Here is a 7,930-nt window from a genome sequence, read left to right as displayed (position 1 = left end):
AGATTAGGCTGGGTTATCCTATGTGCCTGCATCTCAGATGAGGTTTTCCCCAGTATAATCCTCAAAGAAGCAAAAATTATTTTATATTTGAAGACAAATAAGCTTGGAGATAATTTAAATACTTTAGTTGATGCTACTTTGAATAGCATCAAAGATTTATGATTTAAATAATAGAATTGGTAAAAGAGGAAGGAAAGGAATTTCTGAAAAATTTAGTAATGGTTTCTGGGTATTTGACCTTGCAATTCAAAGCACTGAGGTTGTTATAAAAAATAATTTTAAAATAATGTAGTGCTCGCTTCGGCAGCACATATACTAAAATTGGAACGATACAGGGAAGATTAGCATGGCTCCTGTGCAAGGATGACACGCAAATTCGTGAAGTGTTCCATATTTTTAAAACAGAAAAACAGACACAGATGTACAGAACAGACTTTTCAACTCTGTGGGAGAAGGCGAGGGTGGGATGTTTCGTGAGAATAGCATCGAAACATGTATATTATCTATAGTGAAACAGATCACCAGCCCAGGCTGGATGCATGAGACAAGTGCTCGGGCCTGGTGCACTGGGAAGACCCAGAGTGATTGGGTAGAGAGGGAGGTGGGAGGGGGGATTGGGATGGGGAATACATGTAAATCCATGGCTGATTCATGTCAATGTATGACAAAACCCACTGCAATATTGTAAAGTAATTAGCCTCCAACTAATAAAAATTAATGAAAAAAAATAATGTAATACAACACTACAGTAAGAGGTTACTCTGGCAGTGGTTCTTATCTGGGGGTGATTTTGCCTCCCAGGAAATATTTGGAAATTTTTGGAGACTCTTTTTTTAAAAAAACTTTTTATTTTGTATTGGGCTATAGACAATTAACGATGCTGTGACCAGTTTCAGGTGAGCAGTGAAAGGATTCAGCCATACATATACAGTGTCCATTCTCACCCAAACTCCCCTCCCATCCAGGCTGCCATGTAATTTTGAGCAGACTTCTGGAGCCACTTTTGATTGTCATGACTGATAGGAGCTGTGTGTGCTATTGCCCCCTAGGGATAGGGGCCAAGGATGCTGCTAAACATCCTGCCGTGAGCAGGACAAGACCCCACAATTAAGAATTATCCAGCCCAAATGTCAGTCATGCTATAGCTGAGAAGCCTTGCTTTAAGGAAGTCAGGAATTTAACTACAAAGCTAACAAAAATCAAATCAGTGACAACATCATGTTTATTTACAAAATGCTATATTTTAAACAATATTATGGGAGTAAAGATGATGTGTTTTGACGAACCATGTTTAGTGTTATGTGGCTCAAAAAATGGCTTTGTTGATAGCAGACATTCTGTTGTCAGCAATGTATGTGAAGGGTTCCAAGAAAGCTGTTTCATAAAATGTGTAAGTGAAGAAAGCAATATCTCTAAATCAATGTTATTGTATATAATATGTGATTTTAAATATTTGCTTGTAACTAATTTAATAAACTAAATGTTGTAATCATTTGGCAATGTAATTTGCTCTAATAGTTGACTTATTGAAGTAAGCCTGAAACAATTTTTTGATCTCCTCATTGGGAAAAAATGCCTGCATGCCTTATATCCAAGTGAGCCTCATATTTGGAAATGGACAGAAAATCTAATTCCAGGGTTTTAAGTTCTGTGTATGTGTGTAACATACATTTTTGGGGTCATAATATGAAATTCCTTCTGTCTTATGAATCTGGAAATAATGTCTAAATGTAATCAAATTTTTCCTTTTATTTGCTTAAAAAAATCACACACTGTAAAATTCAGCACATTCTATGAGTTTTGACAGATGCACACAGTTGTGTAACTACTGCCACAATCAAGATGCAGCCAGTCTATCATCTTTCAAATTTTCTCATGCTTGCCCTTTGTTTTCAGCCCCTTTCTTCCATGTTCTATCTTTTAAAATAGATAGATAGATACATAGATAGATAAATAGATAGATACACCTTACCAGTAGAATGCTAATTTTCACAATAGGCTCCTCTGTGGAGACCCAACATCTAAATCAGACCCACTCACATCTTCTCTGGGCAAAGTGGGGCATAGAGTCCTGAGTTCACCTGCTCTGACTCCTCTGATCCCTGCCAGGGCCCTGGGGATTTTTTTTTTTTTTCAAAACTGGTGCTGTGTAGAACAGCCAACACCACTGATAAAATTCTTTCCTTGATCAAATGTTAGATTTGGCCCTTACAGTGAGCCAGACTGGGAACTGGGATGGAGAGAAGGAAGAACCAGATAGACATGGTTCCAGCCTTTAACAAGCTTAGAGCCTAGTAGACAGACATCAGTCAAACACACATTCAAACAAAACTGAAGATTTGTTAAATGTTAAGAAGGAAATCTCACGGTGCTTTGGGAGAAAGTGTCAGTGAAGCTGAGGCAAAAGTGATGTCCTCTCTGATGGAACCAGTCCTGCTCATCATTCACATGCTGAGCAGAGTAAGCTCCATGGGAACCCTGAAGCGAAGGTGCAACTATGAGAAAGATGATGTGGCCAGACAGGCAGAGAGTCCCTGGAGAAGTTGTCAGGGGTTAGGCTGAGCAGGGCACTGTGTGCCAGAAAGAAAGGAAGGAAGGAAGAAAGAAAGAATACTGAAAAACCTGAACTTCATTCTCAAGATTTAGAATGAAGGGTGGTAATTAGGACAGTGACATGATCAGATCTCTCTCATTTACAATGGTTTCAGTTAGTAGATGAGATTGGAGTGTGGGATGGGTAAATATGAGTGTAGATGGAGTAATGAAAAAACTGTTTCAGCAGCGACAGACAGGAGATGATGGTTGACACACAGAGGGGTGATGGTGAAAATAAAGATGAGGTAATTCATTAAATCTCAGAGGCAATTTAAAGCTGGCCTGTTGCTGAGATAAGGAGAGAGTGATGATGGTCAGGTTGACCAGATATTTAGCTCAGGGTGTGTATGTGTGTGTGTGTGTGTGTGTGTGTGTGTTGGGGAGGGGCGGGGATACAGAGTCTACTTCTGAACATGTTAGACTCTGGGGCATGGGAGACAGCTAGAAGGAAATCCAGACGAGGTAGACAGATATCAAGGTCTGGAGCTCCACTGCAACAATTATTTATTTATTCTTTGGAAAGACCCACCATTCCCTGGTCCCTGAGCTAAGAGTTGGGATGAAAATACAGCTATGATGTGAGCCCTGCCCCGGAGAGGGAAACAGCACACATTTGGATCAATGTTGTAAAAGAAATGTGTTCATGCGGCCGTGGGGTCTCAGCAGAGGACACGATTTCTTTTGCCTAAGGGAGTCAGAAAAGTTGTTTCCAGCTTTGCTAGATGGAGGGTTTTCCTAGACAAAAAGAGGAAAGAACATCATTCTTGGGACAGAGAGCAGTTAAGTGCAAAGTTTACAAGGTATGAGAATTGATGGTCTACACGGGGACCTTCAGGGAGTTGGGTTACAGGCAGGCTGTAGAGACTGCAAGCTAGGGGAAGTGGCTGGAAATGGGTCCAAATGTTGAACATGCAAAATGCCTTGCAGGGGAGGAGCCAGGCAGGGCTGCAAGGAGGGAGGAGACATGGTCGGGAAGATCCATGGCTGCGAACTGCAGTGTGGGCTGGGGACGGAGGGGCTGGGGCCGGGGGGACAGGCTCGCGGGAGTCTCAGGGCTCCAGCAGGGAGGTGGAGTTTCTCAAGGCCATGGGAATAGGAATGGACAGAAAGGGGTGACTAGGGGACATAGGAAGCAGAGTCTTGTGGTCTTGGTGAGAGACGAGATGAAAGGACAGATGATATTATTTCCGTTTTGAAGAAGCCTGTGATGGTGATGCTGTTAACTGCAACTGCAGACTAGGGAGAAGCAGCAGTGTTGAGGTCAAATAGTAAATTCCATTTTTTTACATGTTGTGTGTGGGCTCCTGAAGCACCTCTGTGGACCCCAGTGGGAAGTCAGGATGATGTAATCCCATCACGTTGGCTGTGATTCCCTGGCAGGTTGTGACAGACCCAGCTGTTTCATTCCAGTGATTTATTACGAGTCTCTGTTTAGATTATGTGTATTCCCAGGGTAGAAGCTGGGCTGTATTTTCCCTTTCTCTCCAGGCACACGTTGTAGGGTGGTGTCTTTCAAAATTCAATTTTTTTTTTCCACTTGAAACACAGTAAGAAATACATTTTACTTATTGCACAAACATCCATCTAAAATATACCTAAAATTGTCTTAGAAAACACTTACCCATAGCACCTGCAGTGTACTTTTCTTTCTAGTTTCCTCGCCTCTCATCTCTCCTCTGGTCTCTTCTTATTTCTCCATATCTCTTCATTTCCTATTCTAATTTTATTTTTAAAAGTTACTCCTTGCTATATTCACTCCTTCCTATACTCACTTTGGGATGAGCTGTCTGCCGCCAAACATGTGTTAACCACTGACATGGAGCACAGAGTGTAGTGAAGATTCTGGAATCTGCAGTCAGGCAGGCTCAGGTCTGAACTCTGTCACCGAATAGCTTTATGCCCCTAGGCAAGTCATTTAACTCCTTTGAATCTCAATTTCTCACTTGTAAAATGGAGACAAATGCTTCGGCTGTAGTAAAGAGAAAAGCATGTAAAAGGGAACCTAGCTGTATAGCTTGTCTTGCTGCTGTAGCAAATTACCACAAAACAGATACATCTTTAAACAAGACAGATCTTTAAATCTTACGTTTATGGGGGACTGATGTTCAAAATGGGTCTTACTGGGCTAAAATCCAGGTACAGGAGGTCTGTGTTCCTTCTGAGGCTGTGTGAGATGTGCTCCCTTGCCGGCCTGCACTCCTGGGCTTGTGGCCCCTTCCTGCATCTTCATTGACGGCAGCGCAGCATTTCCAAACCCCTCCCAGACTCTAGCCTTTGCCTCCTTCTTTCACATTTAAAGGACCCTGTGGACTGTACAGAAGGCTCACCCAGATCATCCAGAGAAATCTCTTCATTTTAAGGCTAGCTGAATGGCAACCTTAATTCTCTCCTGCCATTGGACATAATATATTCATAAGCTCTGGGGATTAGGATGTGGGCATCTTTAGGGGCCACTATATTCTGCCTTGGAGAAGGAAATGGCAATCCACTCCAGCACTCTTGCCTGGAAAATCCCATGGATGGAAGAGCCTGATAGGTTATACTCCATGGGGTCTCAAAGAGTCGGACACAACTGAGCAACTTCATTTTCACATTCACTTTCATATTCTGCCTACTGCAATAAGTACAGTTGACACCATGCAGGCCCTGTTGGGCTTCGGGACCCAAGACCTTTCCATGTCCCTCATTTCTTTGATTATAGTAGACAGCCTTTGTTCAGCCCTCCATGACCTTCCCTAAATTCTTACGGGCAGATTCAATCTGATGTTAGTTAAGGAAGGGAAGGAATGGGAGACCAAGGAGACACAAACAGTCAAGAGCCACCTTGGGACAAGGTCCTGTATCCCCATCAGTGGATACATGCAACAATATCTTTGAGCTATTTTGCAGATACTGAAATCCCCTCCAGGTGGGAGAAATTAATCAAGATTAGGAATGGTATGCTGCCCACAAGCATGTAGACCGCAGACCAATTGGACCTGAAAGTTGATGTTGACTCTTATATACCTCACCACCAACCCAACAGAAGAATGTCCGTGGATTGATCACTCTCTCTTTGAAAAATTGCTATAAAACTTCTATCTTCTCCAAGTTGGGACACACGGTTTTGAGGTCACTAACCTGCTGTGTCCTCCTTTGACTGGTTAAGCATTGCACGTGTGCTAAGTCACTTCAGTCATGTCTGACTCTTTGCTACCCTATGGACTGTAGCCCACCAGGCTCCTCTGTCCTTGGGGTTCTCCAGGTAAGAATACTGGAGTGCCATGCCTTTTTCCAGGGGATCTTCCCAATCCAGGGATCGAACTTGCACCTTTTATGTCTCCTGCATTGGTAGGAGGGTTCTTTAGCACTAGCACCACTTGGGAAGCCCAGCTAAGCATTAAACCTGCCCTTTTCTATTTCATTCAAAACTCTCTGAGATTCCATTCAGCACCTGCATACAGAGAGGCTGAACTTGTGGCATCACAGTGAGCAGAATTTCATGTGTGTCCAATGAAGAGCTGGTATATTGAAGCTCCCGTTTAACTCTGTCTGTGAAATTAAAGAAAAACATATAAATCAATGCAACACAAAACAAAAAATTCCAATCTTTAAATATAGATTCAGCTTTCAACCAGATACTCATTTAAACATTGGGAAACTGATGCTTGATGCTAAGTACAGGACGTGGCATTTGACTATTTTATAGTTTTGAAATCAGGCATTAGCATCAGAGTCTTCTTAAAATGTTTTGCTTCAATTGAGTATTTGGTGAGCATGCTTTGTTGTCAGTGTTCAAATCAACGATGAAAATGTCGAGCAGGCTAGGTCTTATGGAGTTCTCATAGAGGTTTTTCTCAACTCGGAAACTGATAGTCATCTGTGCTTCCCCCATTTGAACTGAGAGAGAGAAGGAGAAGGTGAAGAGACAGAGAACAGAAATTAAAAGCAAGCTGAACTTCTGAGAATGTGACACAAAGTTGATTTTTTTTTCCCCTGGGGATTGGTGTCTTGGATAAAAAAGTGGAGTTATAATAAGGTCACCTTCCAAAAAATGTTTGCTATTATTATTATTCTACCTATTTTCAGCATTTCTCATAAATTACACCTGGACCTATGCACAAGACTCTCACTGTTGCCTTCCCTGCAGATGAGATTAAAGAGCTATAAATCCCTGGATACTTAGCCAGCTTCATGCATGCTAAGTCAATTCACTCATGTCTGACTCTTTGTGATCTCATGGACTGTAGCCCACCAGGCTCCTTTGTCCATGGGATTCTCCAGGCAAGAATACTGGAGTGGGTTGCCATGTTCTCAACCAGGATCAAACCTGCATTTCTTATGTCCTTTGCATTGGCAGGTGGGTTCTTTACCACTAGCACCACCTGGGAAAGACAGCACCTAACTCTCTGGACCTTGACTCCACAAGATTTGAAAGTAGGGTCAACACCAGTGCAAAGGATTCTGGGAGCTCAGGACACACATTTAGCAGCACCAAGAAGAGTGACATAAGGTTCAGAATTAGGGATCCTAAGTTTGAGTTTATGGCAGCTTTGCCTTCTCTGAGCCATGGGGGAAGTATGCTGTGATAAAAGGAAATAAAACACCACAGCAGTCAACTAAGAGGAGAAGAAGGATATCATCATGGTTTTTTTGTTTTTTTTTTAATGATGTGGACCATTTTTGAAGTTGCTATTTGAATTTGTTGCAACATTGCTTCTGTTTCATGTTTTGGTTTTTTGGCCATGAGGCATGTGGGATCTTAGTTCACCAACTAGGGACTGAACATGCACTCCCTGCATTGGAAGGTGAAATTCCAACCACTGGACCACCAGGGAAGTCCCTATTACCACTCGTTCTAGTGTTTGGCCTACATGGCATCAAACATGTGGACTTTGAGGACAGTCCAATGATGAACTGACTTTTTCATACTCTATTGTCTTTCCACGCTCATGAAGAGTCCCAGTTTTCTGTTTTCTAGATATTTTGCCTCTAGACACATGATTGAATCACCTGGTTGCCCGCTGAACTCTGATATCATATTGATTCAGGCTAAAGCTATTACGGGATATAAGGTTAATGTTTTTCTCAAACCATTAGCAAGGTCCTGGGTGAGGACATTTCTGTAGCCCAGTGCCTAATCCAGAGCAGACCTTCATTAAACTTTTGCTGAACTTGAAAGAATAGATTCAAATTGCTTCTCAGTATTTGTACCCATTTTCTTGACTACTGGTTATTGTGAAAATAATTTTGTGGTAATGAACCCTGCCCTTTTTGTGTGTATGTGTGGTAATAAGATTTCATAGTTAACAAGAAGAGAATAAGCTTGGAACTAGGCCCATGATCAAATCTCTAT

At 42.0% G+C, this 7,930-nt stretch overlaps 1 non-coding gene across 1 annotated transcript; it reads left to right on the top strand.

The window, feature by feature from the left end:
- Window positions 1–291: 291 nt before the first annotated feature.
- LOC139038137 (U6 spliceosomal RNA) lies at window positions 292–398 on the top strand. The gene has a single exon (XR_011491080.1). It is a non-coding gene; the product is annotated as a U6 spliceosomal RNA (small nuclear RNA).
- Window positions 399–7,930: the final 7,532 nt, after the last annotated feature.

This window comes from Odocoileus virginianus, chromosome 13 (assembly GCF_023699985.2).
Source record: "Odocoileus virginianus isolate 20LAN1187 ecotype Illinois chromosome 13, Ovbor_1.2, whole genome shotgun sequence".
NCBI lineage: Eukaryota > Metazoa > Chordata > Mammalia > Artiodactyla > Cervidae > Odocoileus > Odocoileus virginianus.
Note: the sequence above shows the minus strand (reverse complement) of the source record. Positions and strands in the feature narration are given on the sequence as shown.